This window comes from Macaca nemestrina, chromosome X (genome assembly GCF_043159975.1).
Source record: "Macaca nemestrina isolate mMacNem1 chromosome X, mMacNem.hap1, whole genome shotgun sequence".
In the NCBI taxonomy this organism is placed as follows: Eukaryota; Metazoa; Chordata; class Mammalia; order Primates; family Cercopithecidae; genus Macaca; species Macaca nemestrina.
The window spans coordinates 119,675,363-119,695,506 of record NC_092145.1 but is presented as its reverse complement, the minus strand read 5'-3'; the positions used below and the strand labels follow the sequence as shown (position 1 = coordinate 119,695,506).

The 20,144-nt window shown below is 41.8% G+C and overlaps 1 pseudogene; it reads right to left on the bottom strand.

Moving 5' to 3' along the window:
• Positions 1 to 18,458: 18,458 nt before the first annotated feature.
• LOC105499961 (syntenin-1 pseudogene) lies at positions 18,459 to 19,466 on the bottom strand (annotated as a pseudogene).
• Positions 19,467 to 20,144: the final 678 nt, after the last annotated feature.

The window sequence follows — 20,144 nt, the reverse complement described above, 5'->3', positions numbered from 1 at the left end:
TGTAAGTTTTTAATCAATTTTGAATTGATTTTGTATATGGTGAGACATAGGGTTCTAGTTTCATTCTTCTATATGTGAATATCTAATTTTCCTAGCACCATTTATTGAGGAGACTGACCTTTTCCCAATGTGTGTTATTAGCAACTTTGTTGAAAATTAGCAACTTTGTTGGCGGTAGATGTATGGATTGATATTATCTTCTGTCCAGGTAGTGAGCATAGTACACAATAAGTAGTTTTTCAGCCCTTGTCGCCCTTTCCCCTCCCGCTTCTAGTAGTCCCCAGTGTCTATTGTTCCCATCTTTAGGTCCTTATGTACCCAATGTTTAGCTCTCACTTGTACGCGAGAACATGTGGTATCTGGTTTTCTGTTCCTGTGTTAATTTGCTTAGGATAATGGGTTCTAGCTCCATCTATGTTGCTGCAAAGGACATTCGTTATTTTTTATGGCTGTGTAGTATTCCATTGTGTATATGTACCACATTTTCTTTATCCAATCCACCATTGATGGGCATCTAGGTTAATTCTATACCTTTGCTATTGTGAATAGTGCTGCAATGAACATACAGGTCCATGTATCTTTTTTTATAGAACGATTTATTTTCATGATTTTTTTTTAAGTGGAAAGAAAGGTTAAGTTTCAGTAGGCTTGAGTGAATGTTAAAGCATCAACTTGTGTATTCACTGGGACAGTCCCTCAATTATGACTGCACAAGTTGCCAATGTCCCATGAGCAAAATTACCTCTGTGTCCAGGGACTTTCCTCCTGATTGTAGCTGAAGCTATAAATATGCTCACCTCTACCCCTGCATCATTGCTGGGCCCACCCCTGCTCCTTTTCCCTTCCTCTTTCTGTCACTGATGGGAAGCCCCTGCCTTTGCTCAGACTTCTGGATGACTTCCAACTCCTTTTCCTGTCCTGCACACTCCAATCCCCCATGGTGTAGGAATCCCTACTTCTGACAGTAGAGCACAGTAGGGAGGAGAGAAGGCGAGCTGAGTTTCTGTTCTGACAAGAAAGAACTTAGAGTGGATTTTCACCACGAAATAACACTCCACCAAGTAACTGATTCTTGACCATCATTAATACTAGAGTCTCATTTCCTATGGGTGGCATGGGCTCTGGTGGTGTGCCTAGGAACCAGTCATTCATACAGAACTGAAGAAAATCTGTTCTGAATTCTAAGACAGATTTTCCAACAAACTTTTGGATCAATACCAAGTTTTAAGTTGTCAGTTGCCTATAAAGCCCTAGGAGTGCCTAGCTTAGCTAAAGGGAAAGAATTCAAGATTTCTGTGGGTGAAGCGAGACAGGGAACTTCAGGGGAACTCCAGAAAGAATTTCCTGGGAAATAAAACTGCATCACGGCTCACCTGCCTGAGCTGCTTAGAGTGTTCATGCTTCTACTAAAAAAGTCTTCTTCTCTCTACAGCCCCGCATTTCAAATACAAACGGTATAAAAACAAACTCCAGCAAGAAGAGCTGATCATTCACCACACAATGTGATTTCTAATTGCTTGCATAATACTGTACAATGGAATAATTTCCTATCCAGTAAAAATGATTTCTTTTTGCCAGAGTGATAATATCCTGTTAAAATATAATGCCGTTCTAGACAGTGACTACATAATGTCTGGAGTCTTCCCCACCCCCCATATATAACCTTTAAATACTAAGCATTAGGAACAAGGCAGTAGCAAGTGATAAAACAAATTCCCAGAGGAAGAGAAGAATTCTTTGGGTCTATGTTGGAATCTAATTACCCAACATTCTTGGGTAAAATAGTGAGTTGACAAATTTATGATACGTAGATGGTCTTTGCTCTGTTTCTTCAGAGAAAATCAGTTGCACAAGAGTGGAAATGGATTTTTCCATAAAGCTGGTGTGCAGTGTAACATCTATATTTGGACAGGCACACATACACCGTGTTGTTAATTTTAATGCGCCAATTGAATCCTCATTTTGTGCATCACTGAACCCATAAAAGCAGATTTTTTTCTTTAGAAAATGAAATTGCAAGACATTTGTTGTCCAGTGACCTACTGTGCCAGTAAGTATGTAGAGCAGGAGGTGCTCTCTAGGAATACAGAGGAAAGCGAAGATGTGCTTTCTGTTCGTGAGGCATTTAGAACACAGTCAATTACAAGTTCAGAGCAGAAAGCAGCCTCACGTCAGAAAGATGAGAAAAGTGAGGCCTAGAGAGAAAGAATGACCTTCCCAAAGTCATATAGCCAAGGAGTGGAGTTGTTCAGATGAAAACCAGCTGTCCAGAAACAGAGCTCAAAGGCTAGCCTCTCAACAGCAGCCCTTCACAATACCCATGTGGAGGCAGGTACAATGCTGTGCTAGATCCAAATGTTTCTGTAGGTTGGGCCATGTTCCTGGCATATAGATTCTTCTATGGGGCTCATGGGAGGCTCCTTCGCTGGGCCCCTTTACCGCAGCTCTGGTGATGCTCACCATACAGTGTTTCTCTAAAATCCACACCCCTTTTGGCTTCTGGTTCTTGGGCTGATGTGAGGGAGTGGGGGTAGAGGCTGGAATCCACCCTTTCTTTAAGAAATCCTCTTTGGAAACACTTAAAACTGTTGTAGCTTTTACAAACACCACCCCTATGGCTCTGAAGTCCCACTCCTAGATGTACGTGCAAGAGAAAGTGTGCATATGTTTACCAAAAGACATGTGCTAAAATATCCGTAGGTATTCATAGTAGCCCCCAATTGGAAATTACCCAGATGTCTGTCAACAGTAGAATGGATAAATTGTGGAATGCTCACACAATGGGATGCTATACGGTAGTGAGAATAAATGATCTACAACTACATACAACAATACAGATGGATCTCGTAAATAGAATGTTGAGCAATGAAGCGAGCCACTAAAGGGTACACACTGTATGATGCCATTTCCTTTTTTTTTTTTTTTGAGACGGAGTCTCGCTCTGTCGCCCAGGCTGGAGTGCAGTGGTGCGATCTCGGCTCACTGCAAGCTCCCCCTCCCGGGTTCACACCATTCTCCTGCCTCAGCCTACCGAGTAGCTGGGACTACAGGTGCCCGCACCATACCCGGCTAATTTTTCTTTCTTTTTTTTTTTTTTAGTAGAGATGGGGTTTCACCGTGTTAGCCAGGATGGTTTCGATCTCCTGACCTCGTGATCCGCCTGCCTTGGCCTCCCAAAGTGCTGGGATTACAGGCGTGAGCCACCGCGCCCGGCCGATGCCATTTCTATAAAGAACGAAGAGGCAAAAATAATCTATGCTATTAGAGAGCAGGATAGTGGTTACCCTTGGGGGGTAGTAGTAGCTGAAAGCAGGGTACAGGGACCTTATGGGATGCTGGTAATTAATGTTCTGGTTTTGTTGGGATGTTCAGTTTGTTTTCATCAAGCTATAAACCTGTTGTTTGTGCCCATTTTAATATGTATCTTATATTTCCAAAAAGATTAACAAAAGAAGACTCCAACCTTTTTTTCTTTTTTTTCAAGAGTGGGTCTCACTCTGTCACCCAGGCTGGGGGTCAATGGTGCAATCTCAGCTAACTGCAGCTTCCACCTCCTGGGCTCAAGCAATCCTCCCACGTCAGTCTCCCAAGTAGCTGGGGCCACAGGTGTGTACCACCATGCCCAGCTAGTTTTGTTTTTGTTTTTTTTTTTTAACCTTTTCTCCTCTCTCTCTCTCTTTCTTTTTTTTTTTTTTTTTTTTTTTTTGTGGCAGAGTCTCGCTCTTGCCCAGGCTGGTATGTAGTGGCGCAATCTCGGCTCACCACAACCTCCGCCTCCCAGGTTCAAGCAATTCTCCTGCCTCAGCCTCCCAAGTAGCTGGGATTACAGGTGCCTGCCACCATGCCTGGCTAATTTTTGTATTTTTAGTAGAGATGGGGTTTCACTATGTTGGTCAGGCTGGTCTCGAACTCCTGACCTCGTGATCCACCTGCCTCGGCCTCCCAAAGTTCTGGGATTACAGGCGTGAGCCACTGCACCCAGCCAATTTTTTTTACTTTTCATAGAGATAGCGTCTCACTATCACTATCCAAACAATCCTCCCATCTCAGTCTCCCAAAGTTCTGGGATTACACGTGTGAGCTGCCACGCCTGGCCTCCAGCCTCTTTTTCCCCCATGGCTCCCACATGCAGAGGTGCAGAGTATTGCAGTGCAGCCCCTCTCTCCCGCTATCACAGACCATCTTAATTCAGGCTCCGATCCTAGCTACCCAACCACGGGGAACACACAGTTACCTCTTCAAGGGTCCCCTTAATGTACCATTTCACAGGCTTGAGGTTAAAAGGCAGCTCCCCATCATCTCAGGGGTTGGAGAGGGATGCCCACAGCATGGCAGTAGCCTTATCTAAAGAACCTTCTTCACAAATCCTTCTTACTTCTACCCTCTCTTGATGCCTTTGTAGTCAAAATTGTTGAGGGCATTTGAGAGTCTTAGAGCATGCCTTTTGTAAAGTCAGCTTCTATGGATCTGAGCACACTCCTTTTGGATGTCTCTTGTATTGGTGCAAAACAGCATTGGGAAGGTCCATTTTCATATCTTATTATGTAGGTAAATAAGAAATCCATCTATAATAATGGCTTGTCACATTCATATAGTGCTTGGCCTTTATAAAGAGAATGCAGATCTATTGCCTTAATGTTCACAGCAACCCTACGAGGTAGGGTGTTACTCTCGTGTTACAAGTGAGAACATTAAGTCTTGTAAAAGAGAGGTGACCTGCCCTGCCTGAGCTTACACAGGCACTACATGAAGACAGGGATATCCCAAGCCAGGGCTTGTGACTCCAGATTTATTCTCCCCCTCCCCCACTTCCACCAAGGGTAGGCCAAGGTGCAGATGTACCAAAGCAGAGAAAGAAGAGCCTGGGAAACTTCTGCTTGCTGTTCTGGGATGTGAGCTTTGGAAGACACCAGATTGGGTTTGAATGGCAAATCTACTACCTACCAAGTGCATGATTTGGAGTTAGGTTATTTCACCTCTCTGGACATTAGATGATAACATCTACTTCTCATGGTTCTTGTGAACATGAAATCAAATAGCCATGTGAAGTTTCTTTTAAAGCATAAGGCTTTAAAAGGATATTGGTTTTCTTCTCTCTTTGAACAAAGCCATCCAGTCTAAGGAAGAGTAGGTGGGGAAGGACAGTAAGCCCAGCGAAGAGTTGAGGGTTCTGAGTAGCTGATAAGGATCATGGTGGCACATTGGACAGAGTGAAACATGGACCTTCATCAAGTCAAGGCAGTTTATTCCTCCACTACACAGACTGTTTAGTCTGTTTAGTATTTGGAATGAACAATTTAACCTCAGCTGCAAAACTAGGCTAGAGTTCATATTCTTGTAATTGTTATTACAGTTTCCATGCTATCTAATCCTTTTAATGCAAATATGCAAATAACTTAATATGCATACCATATTAAAGGGACCTTTAAAACAACGAGGCCGGGCGCAGTGGTTCACGCCTGTAATCCCAGCACTTTGGGAGGCCGAGGCAGGCGATCACCTGAGGTCAGGAGTTCGAGACCGCCTGGCCAACTTAGTGAAACCCCATTTCTACTAAAAATACAAAAATTAGCCAGTGTGGTGACATATGCCTATAGTCCCAGCTACTCGGGAGGCTGAAGCAGGAGAATCACTTCAACCCGGGAGGCGGAGGTTGCAGTGAGCAGAGACCATGCCACTGTACTCCAACCTGGGCAACAGAGAAAGACTCCATCTCAAAAATAAATAAATAAATAAAACAATATGAAATGAGTTTGCCAGTGACTATTTACAAAAGCAGAAATCTAAGTGCTAAAGTTTGTTAAATTGAGTGGAAGGCAAATAAAGGCCCATAGTTACAGTATTAAGTAGACTTCAGATAAATTGATATTGCTGTCATTTGTATGTTATAACCATGATTCAAATACTGGAGGAAGAATTATCTTTCACATAAAAAGCTTTTACAGATGTTAAGATGTAGAGTCTGTCTTCTAGGCTTAAAATAGCTTCTTTCATAATTTTTTAAACATATGCCTTTTCATTCAGGACAGCAGGGGGCAGCTTTATTAGCAACGTTGATCAGTTAAACAGTAAGTTATTGTAAACATCTTGTACTGCACATTTTACCCTAATCGGGTGGAGTCAACAAACAAATATGTAAGTGATATATCTGTTTACATATTGTCAATAGTATTTATTTGCTTAATAATTCTCCCGATGTGGCTGGTAATAGGAAACGCTTACTGAATCAGGCTTCTTTGTACAAAATGCAGGACTTAATGCAATTTTATCGTAACCGTGAGTCACAAAAGCTCTTTTAAGCAAATTAATGGCCACCGATGGAAATAATCAAAGAGTGCCAACAAAAATCTCAGTTAGTCATTTCATTAATATTTCCCCATCTTGGCACTTAGTCCTTTATCTTGCTATATCATCACAGCTTTTACAATTCAAAACGGGGTCTTTTATTTGGAATTATTGGTGTTGATTGGTGATATATTATGACACATTTTTAAAATCGCAAAATGGCAGAAGTTTCATTAAATTTTAATTAGCATAATCAGCACAATATAAAACACAATGCTAGGATTTCTACTCTCCAGTGTTTAGAAAAGCAGCTTAGTAAGTTGAGAGAGTGTATGTGGAAAGACAATTTAAAATACATTTTTGTCTTTATTATGTTCTCTGAAAATATAATTTATAAAATCTAATTTTCTAGTTAGCTCAGATTTGCAAGCGGCAAGAGTTAGGATACCTTTAAAATCAGGTAACAGATGTGTCTAAGCTTGAGTGCAGATGATTCAGAAAGGCAAAGCTGAGCTTTTTTTAAGCAAATATTTTTTAGGTAGACATTTGGAAGGCTTTTTCTCTCTTGAATAAAAGGGAGGAAAAAGGCTTTGATGCCTGGTAAAGGTGAGAAATCTCTGAGTGGTCTTTATGATCCTGGAAGTGCTTTGCCTCTGTTAAAAGATTTAGCGTGAGTTCAAATATGCACTCTTGTCAAGCCTGGAGAGCTGGTGATTAGTAACCATTACAACTCAGTGACTCTATTTACATGTAGATGTTTCTATTCTTCGAATCGTTCTCAGATTTTCTGTGGACTTCATTTATATCTTAGTATGGATTCCTCCAGAAACTGACTGTGAGTACAAATAGTTTATTTGGGAGGCGTATTAGTCTGTTCTCACGCTGCTAATAAAGACATACCCAAGACTGGGTAATTTATGAAGGAAAGGGGTTTAATTGACCCACAGTTCCACATGGCTGGGGAGGCCTCACAATCGTGATGGAAGGCGAATGAGGAGCAAAGTCACATCTTACATTGTGGCAGGCAAGAGAGCTCGAACAGGGGAACTCCCATTTATAAAACCATCAGATCTCGTGAGACTTACTGACTGCCACGAGAACAGTATGGGGAAAACTCCCCCCATGATTCGATTATCTCCACCAGGCCCCACCTTTGACACATGGGGATTATTACAATTCAAGGTGAGATTTGGGTGGGGATACAGCCAAACCATATCAGGAGGTGAAGGAAAACACCAGTAGAGGAGTCAGGAAGTAAGTCCACGAAGAGAAGGAGTTAAAGGATGGGTTATCCAGCAGGACAGAAGAGTGGACCACTCTGGGCCTAATCCCACTAAGGAACTATGGGATATGGTATAGAACATGAGCCTCAGAGTCATCCCACATTAGGAGCGAGGGAGCTGGAGTATTTACACACTAACAAGCCATAGTCTTTGGTTGAGGGCTGCTCCTGAGGTTGTCAAATCCTTGACACTTCCAGCCTGCCAGCTCCGGGCCAAGCCCTCAAGCAGATACAACAGATGGGGCACATTGAAGTGGTAAAGCCTGAGGGTATATGGATAGGACGCCAAGAGCGTCTGCTATAGGTTACCTCAGAGGATTTCTTTTTTTTTTTTTTCAAGATGGAGTCTTTGCTGTGTCACCTGGGCTGGAGTGCAGTGACGCAATCTCGGCTCACTGCAACCTCTGCCTCCCAGGTTCAAGTGATTCTCCTGCCTTAGCCTCCTGAGTAGCTGGGATTACAGGCACCCGCCACTATGCCCAGCTAATTTTTTGTATTTTTAGTAGAGATGGGGTTTCACTAAGTTGGCCAGGCTGGTCTCGAACTCCTGACCTCGTGATTCACCCACCTTGGCCTCCCAAAGTGCTGGGATTATAGGCGTGAGCCACCGCACCTGGCCACCTCAGAGGATTTCTATAGGAAGTTAATTATTGCATATAATTTAGAATAATGCATGGCATAGAATAAGGATTAAATGTTAATTCCATTGTTTTAATAACATTGGCCTTCTTTTTATTTTCATGGCCAGAACCTGTGTCTACAAAAAATAAGAAAAGTTAACTGGGCGTGGTGGCACCAGGAGTCTCAGCCGCTCAGGAGACTGAGGTGGGAGGATCTCTTGAACCCAGGAATCGGAGGCTGCAGTGAGCTATGATTCACACCACTGCATTCCAGCCTAGGCTGCACTCCAGCAAGACCCTGTCTCAAAAAAAGAAAATAACAAAACAAAAAAGCTTTTCCCAGAACAGTGGGGCCCAGTAGTACTATACTACAAAGGGAAGGGAGACTAGTCAAGTAATCCTTCAGAATTTTTGTTTTGTTTTAAATATCTTAGGGGATTTTCTAGCCCTCTCTAGAGCTTGAAGGGATAAGTTTCGATTTTAAAAAAAGAGAGAGAGTGAAAAAAACCACATATTTCATCCCCAAATGAGCTCCCCTCTTGCAGGGCACTCTATCTGGGTAGATATTTTTATCAGATGCCAGGTAATTCTCCTGCAGCCTGGCCTAGACCCACATTCAGGAAACACTGGCCCCAGGATAAGGGTCCAACCCTCAGGGCAGCGTTTAAAGCCCTCCAATACTCAGCCCCTCCCCACCTCTTTGACCCCCTCTCCTTGCCCTCCTTGCCTAAAAACATCAGCCCCAGCAACACAACAACATGCAATGTCTTTTTACCCCTCCCTCTACCTAGCTCATTTCACCTGGCTGACTCCTATTAATTCTTATTCAATGGTTTCCTCCATTTCAGCTCCAAGTTGGGTTAGATACCACTCCTCTGGGCCCCGCCAATGCCCCATGCATACCTCTGTCATTGCGCCCATCTCACTGTGTTAGAATTATCTCTAGGCCTGTGTCCTTTAATAGACTGTGAGAACCTTGAGAATGGGAACCGTATATTAATAGTATTAATCCATGCACCTCTAGTATGGTTGACAGGGTACAGAAAGAAGGAAGCTGGGGAGGGAGGAAAAAAGAGAGGGATGGTGTTAGTTTGGGTCTTCAGAGAAGCAGACATGAAGATGAGATAAAACACAAGACATTTATTAAAGAAAACGCCTGTGAGAGAAAATGTGGGAGGGAGATGGAAAAGACTGGAAGATCTATCAGACTTCGTTGCAAGTCTGACTTGTGAAGGAGAGAGAAAAGGAAGGAAGGAAGTTTGTGTGGAAGCATCTTACACTGCAGTTCAGTCTCAGGTTTGGCGGCCAGGCACAGTGGCTCACGCCTGTAATCCCAGCACTTTGGGAGGCTGAGGTGGGCGGATCACTTGAGGCCAGGAGTTGGAGACCAGCTTGGCTAACATGATGAAACCCCGTCTCTACTAAAAATGCAAAAATTAGCCAGGTGTGGTGGTACATGCCTGTAACCCCAGCTACTCAGGGGGGTGAGGCAGGAGAAGTGCTTGAACCCGGGAGGCGGAGGTTGCAGTGAGCCGACGTTGTGCCACTGCACTCCAGCCTGGGCGACAGAGCAAGACTCTGTCTCAAACAACAACAACAACAAAAAGATTTGGCAGGGCCAATGGGGAGTCCCTGGGCTAAAGTTGTTGGTCAAAGGAGTTTCCATGTCTTTCAAGAACAGGCCTGCCTCAGTATCCCTGCTGCACTCAATCACTGCCCGGGGGCAGGCTGCAGGAAGCACGGAGGGACTCGGCACCAATGTGGTGATGGATTTCAGAGGCTGAAGCTGGGGCCCAGGGTCAATGGCACTTCCAGTGGTCAGAGATTTGAGAGGTGAATTCTCATGGACACTAAAAAAGGAGGAAAGGAAGGAAGGAGGGTGGGACTAATAAACACACTTACGGAAAGTCTGACAGTTTGTATGGTAACATGCTCACAGGAAATCTGGCTGTTTGGACTCAGGGTAGGGAAATACAAAAAGCACAGGAGTCGAGGGGCGTCTTGAGTTGGTGACCTGGTTTCATCACTGACTAGCTGTGTGACCCGGGCAACGCTATCACTCTATGTGTCTGTTTCCTGATCTCTAAATTAAGAATATTAATACTTGCCCCATCTATCTCACAGGATTGATGTCCCACCTTGGGGGTCTTGACTTTATCTTGTTCACCACCAAATGTAGAAATACAGCTTTGGGGGCTCGCTAACATCACCCCATGGATAGCCAGGTTGCCCCTTGGCTTGTTAGCGTTCTGGGTCTTTGTGGGGAGGTGTCCACACAGAGTGGGCTGGGCGAAGGAGGACACAGCAAGGTTTCCTGGTCTAACTGACATCACCCCTGCCAGACTTTCAGTGAGTGAGCTTCAGGTACAGATGGGGAAAGGTAGCCATCTGCCAGGCAATTGTCTACTGGCATGCAGACTGTAGGTCAAATGGAGTGGCCCTGGGTGACGGTGATAGAGGATTCCCCTGGAGAGGCAACTGGGCAGGCCAGTGATGAACCAGAACTCAAACCTGGCAAGATCTCTGAGCTCTGGAGTAGTGCCCATTCAGTAGTTCTTCTCCTGGGCCCTTCACCACAGCTTTTCCAAATGATACCCACCTTTCCCTGCCCTCCAGGGACACCATTCATTTCCTGCTACGTATGGGAAAAGCTGCCTGTTATACAATGGGATCGACACAAGATAAAAATCTAAACCCAGGCTGACCTTCCCCGCAAGGCTCCCTCTGGTCTTTAACCTGAGGTGTGTATCAGAATCACCTGTGAAGCTTTTCAAATATGAAAATTTCTAGCCCTGACCCTTGACCTACTGAATCAGCATCTCTAGCGAAGGGACCTGGGGATTTTATTTTTAAAAGGCCCCGGATGGTTCTAAAATATAACTATGCAGCAGGAAATCACAGCCTCTTGAGGGCTGACCTTATTAACCCAGACCTAAAATGCACCAAAAAAATCCATCCCAGCTGGTCATCCCAGGGCTGAATCTTAGTTCCACATTTGTGATTTACTTAATGGTTTGTTTTGTATGCTTCCTAATCTCCCTCTCCAGTGTTCACATTAGGAAATGAATTAAAAAGAGATCCTCAAATAGATAATGCGTCTGACCCCCAACCTTGGTCCCTCCATCTGGTTTGATTAACTAGGAGAAACTCAATGAACTTCCGTCAAAGCATGACTTTTTACTATTATTGTTCTACTCCTGAATTTGTATTGGCACAATTCTCAGCTGGTCTGTAAGGACCACCCAAGATGCTGGATGACAGTTTCAAAGATAGTTAGAGCAAAGAAGATTGAATTCATTTAGTACACAGTAAAATAGTCCACACATGCTGACATTTCGATTGTACCGGTTGTTGTGAATTTCTGAGCTCTCCAAGGATAGAGATTCTGTTTTGTTGACCTTTTTGTTTCCAGTCTTGTTCAGTCCTTGACGCACAGTCGGTACTTAATGTTTGTTAATAAATGAGAATTTAGGACCTGTGACCCAATTCAACGTTGCCTTCTGTGATGCAACATAATTAACATGGCCTATGAGAATTTTTCTTGCTCTTTTGCTTTTATTTACTTGCGGAAGTACTTCATGCACCTTGTAACCAGTTGTATTAGTCATGGTTCTCTAGAGGGACAGAACAAATGGAATAGGTATATATGTAATGGGGAGTTTATTAAGTATTAACTCACACGATCAAAAGGTCCCACAATAGGCCGTCTGCAGGCTGAGGAGCAAGGAGAGCCAGTCTGAATTCCAAAACTGAAGAACTTGGAGTCTGATCTTCGAGGGCAGGAAGCACCCAGCACGGGAGAAAGATGTAGGCTGGGAGGCTAGGCCAGTCTCTCTTTTCACATTTTTCTGCCTGCTTATCTTCTAGCCACGGTGGCAACTGATTAGATTGTGCCCACCCAGATTAAGGGTAGGTTTGCCTTTCCCAGCCCACTGACTCAACATTAATCTCCTTTGGCAATGCCCTCACAGACACACCCAGGATCAATATCCTTCAATCCAATTAAGTGGACGCTTATATTAACCATCACACCAGTTAAACAAAGAATAGAAGGTTTAGAAAAACCTGGCCAAGTGCGGTGGCTCATGCCTGTAATTCCAGCACTTTGGGAGGTCAAGGCGGGTGGATTACCTGAGGTCAGGAGTTCAATACCAGCCTGGGCAACATAGTGAAACCCCGTCTATACTAAAAATGTAAAAATTAGCTGGGCGCGGTGGTGCGTGCCTGTAATCCCAGCTACTCGGGAAGCTGAGGCAGGAGACTTGCTTGAGCCCATGAGGCAGAGCTTGCAGTGAGTCGATATTGTGTCATTGCACTCTAGCCTGGATGACAGAATGAGACTCGGTCTCAAAAAAAAAAAAAAAAAAAGAAGGAAAGAAAGAAAAGAAAAAGCTTTACCTCCCCAATCTAATCCCATGCCCTGGGATCACCAGCGTTAGGTTTGGTTAATTATCCTTCTACATCATTCTTTATGTTCATACAAAAATATACAAATGCATGTGTATTAATTACTCAGGGTTCTTGGAATCAGCTTTGTTTGGGGCACAATGGCAGACACCAAGATGAAGCTGTACATAAGACATTTAAAATGTAGTGATAGCAATTCCCTCTTTTGAAAAAGCATAAAAATCAATACATGTTTTTAAATGTTCAGCAGAACAGAACTAACAAACATGAGAAATAACATCACCAAAAAAAAAAAGAATGATCATCCTCAACTAATACACATTGTTGTGATGCCACTGAACGGAAAGGAAAATGTAATCGTGCTGAGCAGGTAGGAAAGCGGCATTAAGCTTCAATTCCCCTTCTTTTGAGGGTGACAAGGGGTGGGGGAACAGGAAGAAAAAGCTGCCCTCTCAGAGTATTCACCAGGCACCCTAGTTTTCAGTCCTTTAAAAATCTAATTAAGGCTGGGTGCGGTGGCTCACACCTGTAATCCGAACACTTTGGGAGGACCAGGCGGGCAGATTTCGAGCCCAGGAGTTTGAGACCAGCCTGGGCAACATGGTGAAACTTCATCTCTACTAAAAATACCAAAATTAGCTGGGCATGGTGGTGCACACCTGTGGCCCCAGCTACTCAGGAGGTTGAGGTGGGAGGATCACCTGAGCCTGGGAAGGTTGAGGCTGCAACAGTCTGGGTGACAGAGTGAGGCTCCTTCTCAAATAAATAAATAAATAAAATCTAATTAAAGGACCCTGCATTACGAAGGTCATATTTTTGGTCAGCTTTTTCCAGACTGGCAGATACTTTATCCAGGCATTTAGGAAGAAAAGCAATGCAACAAAACATTGCTTTTCTCTTTTCTTTCTTTTCTTTTCTTTCCTTTCTTTCTTTCTTTTTTTTTTTTTGAGACAGAGTCTCACTCTGTTGCCTAGGCTGGAGAGTGCAGTGGCACGATCTTGGCTCACTGCAATCTCCACCTCCCGGGTTCACATGATCACGTGATTCTCCTACCTCAGCCTCCCAAGTAGCTGGGACTACAGGCGTGTGCCACCACACCAGGCTACTTTTTGTATTTTTAGTAGAGACAGGGCTTCACCGTGTTGGCCAGGCTGGCCTCAAACTCCAGACCTCAGGTGATCCGCCCACCTTGACCTCCCATAGTGCTGGGATTACAGGCGTGAGCCACTGCGCCTGGCCCAAAACATTGTTTTTCAATGCCTACTATCAACGGTGTTACTCCTAAGGAAAATGATAGAATAAGCTTAGATAGCATCTTATGTAGCTTAACGAATTTAACCATGGTCCAGTGTAGATCTAAATGAAGAATGATCCAGGTGTCTTCTGGAAGCCCCTTTCTTATCTGCATACTATTTCATGCAGAAGTTATACTCTAGAATCCGATGAATTCATCCATGGTATGTGGAAATATTGCTAGAGGCTGCAACCATGGTAACATGTCAGCCTCAAGCTATCTGGTTACATGGCCCCAGGAGAGTGGTAGCAACTCTGTGACTCAAATCTGTAAAAGCAGGAACTTTGGACCACATAACTAAGATTACTTTCAGCGATAAGAGTCTATGGAAAATTACTAAGTTTGTCATTATTTTTGTTCAAAAGTAACTTATTTACCGACCTACCTCAGAAATACTACGAGTGTGGTTCCAGACCACTGCAATAAAGTAAATATCACAATAAAAAGAGTCACACAGATTTTTCGGTTTCCCAGTGTATATGAAAGTTATGTTTATGCTATACTGTAGTCTATTCAGTGTGCAATAGCATTATGTCTAAAAAAAGTACATACCTTAATTTAAAAAATATTTTACTATTAAAAAATTCTAACGATGGCTGGGAGCTGTGGCTCGCGCTTGTAATCCGGCATTTGGGAGGCCGAGTCAGGAAGATGGCTTGAGGCTGGGAGTTCAAGACCAGCCTGGGCAATATGGCGAGACTATGTCTCTTTAAAGAAAAGAAAATACTAACAATCATGTGAGCCTTTAGTGAGTTGCAATCCTTTTGCCGATGGTGGGTCTTGTTTCTATGTTGATGGCTGCTGACTGATCAGGGTGGTGGTTGCTGAAGGTTGGATGGCTGTGGCAATTTCTTTTCTTTTTTTTTTTTATAATTTCAACTTTTATTTTAGATTCAGGGAATACATGTGCAGGTTTGTAACATGAATATATTGTGTGACATTGAGGTTTGGGGTACAAATGATCCTATCACCCAGGTAATGAGTATAGTATCCAATAGGTATTTTTCAGCCCTTGCTCCCTTCTCCCCTCCTCCCTCTAGTAGTCCTCAGTTCTGTTGGTCCCCTCTTTGTGTTCATGTGAACTCAATGTTTACCTTCCAATTATAAGTGAGAATGTGCAGTATTTGGTTTTCTGTTCCTGTGTTAGTTTGCTTAGGACAATGGCCTCCAGCTCCAATCATGTTGCTGCAAAGGACATGATCTTGTTTTTCTTTATGGCTGCATAGTAATCCATGGTGTATATGTACTACATTTTCTCTATCAAATCCACTGTTGATGGGCACCTAGGTTGATTCTGTGAATAGTGCTGTGATGAACATTCAAGTACATGTGTCTTTTTTGTAGAACAATTTCTTTTCCTTTGGGTTTATATCGAGTAATGGGATTTCTGGGTTGAACAGTAGTTGTTTTTAGCTCTTTGAGAATTCTCCAAACTGCTTTCCACAGTGGCTGAACTAATTCACATTCCCATCAACAGTCTATAAGCATTCCCTTTTCTCTGCAGCTTTGCCAGCATCTGTTATTTTTTTGTCTTTTTAATAATCATCATCCTGACTAGTGTGAGATGGTATCTCATTTTGGTTTTGGTTTGCATTTCTCTGATGATTAGTGATGTTGAGCATTTTTTTATGTTTCTTGGTCACATGCACGTTGTCTTTTGAGAAGTGTCTGTTAATGTCCTTTGCCCAATTTTTAACAGGGTTATTTGGTTTTTGCTTGTTGAGTTGTTTAAGATCCTTATAAACTCTGGATATTTGGCCTTTGTTGGATGCATAGTTTGCAAATATTTTCTCCCATTCTGTAACTTGTCTGTTTACTCTGCTGATAGTTTCTCTTGCTTTCCAAGCCTCTTTAGTTTAATTAGGTCCCACTTGTCAATTTTTGTTTTTGTTGCAATTGGAGGACTTAGTCGTAAATTCTTTGCCAAGGCTGATATCCAGAATAACATTTCCAAGGTTTTCATCTAGGACTTTTATAATTTGAGGTCTTAGATTTAAATATTTAATCTGGATTTTGGCGATTCTAATACATATGTACTGGTATCTTGTTTTAATTTGCATTTCCCTGATGACATACAATGCAAGCATCTTTCAAAACATTTTTTTTCTTTTCTTAATTTTTTTGGCTCCCCACAGGAAATGAAACCATTCATATGCTTATTTGCCACCTATCTTTGGTGAGGTGTCTGTTAAAGTCTTTGACTTATTTTTTGATCTGGTTCTTTTCTTATTGTTGAGTTTTACCTTGTATATTCTGGATAACAGCCCATTATCAGATATGCCTTTTGCAAATATTTTCTCCCAGTCTGTGGTTTGTCTTTTTATTGTTTTGATAGTGTCTTTTGCAGAGCAGAAATTTTTAATTTTAATGAAGTCCATGAATTTATTTCATGGGTCATGCCTTTGGTGTTGTATCTAAAAAGTCATCACCAAATCCAAGGTTATTTAGATTTTCTCCAAAGTTATCTTCTAGGAGTTTTATAGTTTTGTATTTTACATTTAAGTTTGTGATCCAGTTTGAGTTAATTTTCGTGAAGAGTGTAAGGTCTGTGTCTAGAGTCATTTTTTTGCATGTGGATATCTAGCTGTTTCAACACCATTTGTTGAAATGTTTATCTTTTCTCCACTGTAGTGCTTTTGCTCCCTCAAAGATCAGTTGTATTTATGTGGGCTGGACTCTCTGTTCTGTTCCATTGATCTATTTGCCTATTTTTTCATCCATACCACATGCTTACTGTAGCTTTATAATAAGTCTTTAAGTTGGGTAGTGTCAGTATTTCAACTTTGTTTTTCTCCCTCAACAGTGTGTTGGCTATTCTCGGTCTTTTGTTTCTCTGTATAAACTTTAGAATTAGTTTGTCAATCTCTACAAAATAAATTGCTGGGATTTTGATTGTGATTGCATTAAATCTATAGATCAAGTTGGGAAGAACTGCCATCTTGACAATATTGAGCCTTACTATCCATGAACATGGAACAGCTCCTCATTTATTTAGTTTTTCCTTGATACTCATACCTTTGTCAGCGTTTTACGGCTTTCCTCGTGTGTATCTTGTACATATTTTGTCAAATCTATACTGAAGTATTTCGTTTTTGGGGGTGCTAATGTAAATGTATATTTTAAGTTTCAAATTCCACTTGTTCATTTTTGATATATTAGGAAAGCAATTGACTTTTGTATATTAACTTTATATCCTGCAACCTTGATATGATGACTTTTTTTAACTTTATGTATATATATTTAATTAGAATAGACATAAACCAAAAAGAAGAAAAAAGTCAGAATAAAGTGTCACTATCATTTTGTTTGCAAGGAGGAGTCAGGAAATGGAACAAATTACCAGAAAAATATTCTAAGACCATCTTGAAGTAGCTAGGTTACATAATCTTAAGAGTCAAATGCCAAAATTAAGCCTTATACCACTTAATCCACAGATGAACAAAAGGGGAGTCAAAAGTTTATCCTATTTAGTGTAATAATTTTTACATTAAATATATAGCAGTTTGTTTCTCACAAAGTGGTACTGGCAACTTTTAGTAGAAAGAAGTTTCCATTATGCATTGACTAAAAAATCTCAAAAACAACTAAGCAGCTATGCTATAGCTCAGTAAGTACCATTAAACTGTTCTGTGTACATTTCAGGTTAATACATTTAATGGCTAGTGTACATTTCAGGTTAATAGAGAACTACATTTTGGATTTTAAAAAGGCAACCATAATTATATTTTGGCTTTTAGTCTAGATGCTTAACATAGTTAAGGCAACAGTTCAAGCTGTTGCCTTTTAAGTGAAGGTAGTTAAAATTTAAGAACAATCATCACAATTTCTTGCAACCTACATACACTGTTTGATGCTTACATGGAATGAAACCAGTGTTCTTAATTGGCACGTTACACACACACACACACACACACAGAGTTTTAAAAAAATCAAAGGCAATCATTCTAAAGGTACTATGGTAGCATGTTAAAAATGCAGATATCGTATAGAACTAAAGTAATATGAACAGCACTACTCATTACCTAGGAGAAAGGTGACTGGTTTTCACACAAAGCTATACCTGTATCAGTCATCCTAATCACAATGGCTTAAAAAAGCATCAGATTTCTGGCAGAGAAACTATTCTAGGAAAGTCAGTAAATCTCTTGAAACTTTCACCTCTGTAAAACCAGTATAAGGCTACAACTATTTTGTAATCTGAACAAGGTATCAGATGAAATAGTAAGATTCCCAATCATAATGTAAGATAGAAGGCCAGGCAAGGTGGCTTACGCCTGTAATCCCAACACTTTGGAAGGCCGAGGCAGGTGGATCACGAGGTCAGGAGTTCGAGACCAGCCTGACCAACATGGTGAAATCCCGTCCCTACTGAAAATACAGAAATTAGCCAGGCGTGGTGGTGCAGGCCTGTAATCCCAGCTACTCAGGAGGCTGAGGCAGGAGAACCACTTGAACCCGGGAGGCAGAGGTTGCAGTGAGCCGAGATTGTGCCACTGGCACTCCGGCCTGGGCGACAGAGCGAGACTCCACCTCAAAAAAGAAAAAAAAAAAAAAGATAGAAAGGTCCTCATGCAGCATATGCTCACTGGCTCTGGGAAAGCTACATGTGCATAATACCGAAGTTGCCAAAGAAGGAAACTGGAGACGTTCAGCTACATTTCCATGGTGCCGTGAATTTTAAACCTCAGGAATGGTGTGGTCCATTAGGCTTTTCATAATGCTTAGTGCCATCCGCTTAATAATATGTTCAAAGATAAAAGCAAGTATGATTGTAATAGTAACTACAGTCCCAGATGTTGACAATATGTCTGCAATTTGAGAGTCCTTCAATCCAATGACATTCTGTCCATTGATTTCACAGATTTTATGTTCTGTGAGAAGACCATTTCTGGCTGCGGATCTATCTTTCACTATGGATGTTATTTTTCAATTTTTAAAGATAAAACCAACATGTGCAGTGCTATCCTTATGCATGGTAATCGTCCGTTTGAAGGGCCTGTCACGAATGGTCATGGTAATCTTCTCTTCTCTCCAAAAGCCTGTTTGAACACCTTGTGCGCTTATCAGAGCTTCACCCTGCACAGTTTTCACTATTAATCTGGAGCACTTAGTCCCCAAATCTCAGACCAACCAATGAGGCTGGAAAATTAGTCTGGACTAGCTGAACAAATATACTATTATCTATTGATTTAAGCCTGAGTCCAATTTTTCCATTTTGATCCTTACACAAAATGACTTCACAAATCCTTTGCTTAATTTCTGCTCTATGAATTCCAACGTCATTACCAGTTACAGGAGCCACCATATAGTTCATACTGGAACTTCTTGCTACCATCTGCCCCTGAATTGGTGCACCAGAAACCATGGCCACATTTACACATATTTCTTCTTCATTTAAACTCAGGCCCATGTATTAAGAGAGCTCCGGATATAGTTTGGGATAGAGATTTCCATCTCGTGAGATGGAAGCAGAAGCTTCTGACAAAATTGCTGGATTGGCAGAGTTTGCAGAAAAAGTATTTTGAGCCCCAATTACTTTGTCTACCTTCAAGTCTTCAAGAGATGGATAGAGAGACATTTTTGCAGGGTTCTTCTAGCCCACAAGGACCCACTCGCTGCCACTGCCTCTGGTCACTGGCACCAACTTCTCTATGATGACTTCTTAATTCCAAGAGTGTTTGTCAACTCTCTTGAATTTTCTACATAGATGACCATGCCATCTGTGAACAGACAGCTTTATTTCTTCCTTCTCAATCTGTATATCTTTTACTTTTTTTTTCTTGTCTTATTGCATTAGCTACGACTGCCATTACAATGTTGAAAAGGAGTGGTAAGAGGGGACATTCTTGCCTTTTTCCTAATCTTACTGGGAAACCTTCGAGTTTCTCACCAGAGGTGGTTTATTCTAATGGATTGGCTCATGAGATTGTGGGGGTTGGCAAGACTGAAATCTGAATTCAGGTGAGAGTTAATGTTGCAGCCTTGAGAATTCCTCCTCCTTCGGTGAACCTCAGTCATTGTTTTTAAGGCTTTCAACTGATTAGATGAGGCCCACCTACATTATAGAGGTAGCCTGCTTTATTCAAACTCTAGTGATTTAAATGTTAGTCACATCTAAAAACATATCTTTACAATAACATCTAGACTAGTGTTTGAGCAAACGACTTGGCACCATAACCTGGCCATGTTGATACACAAAATTAACCATCACAATATATAAACAGATTATAGGGATTTTTAAATTTGCTTTTCACAC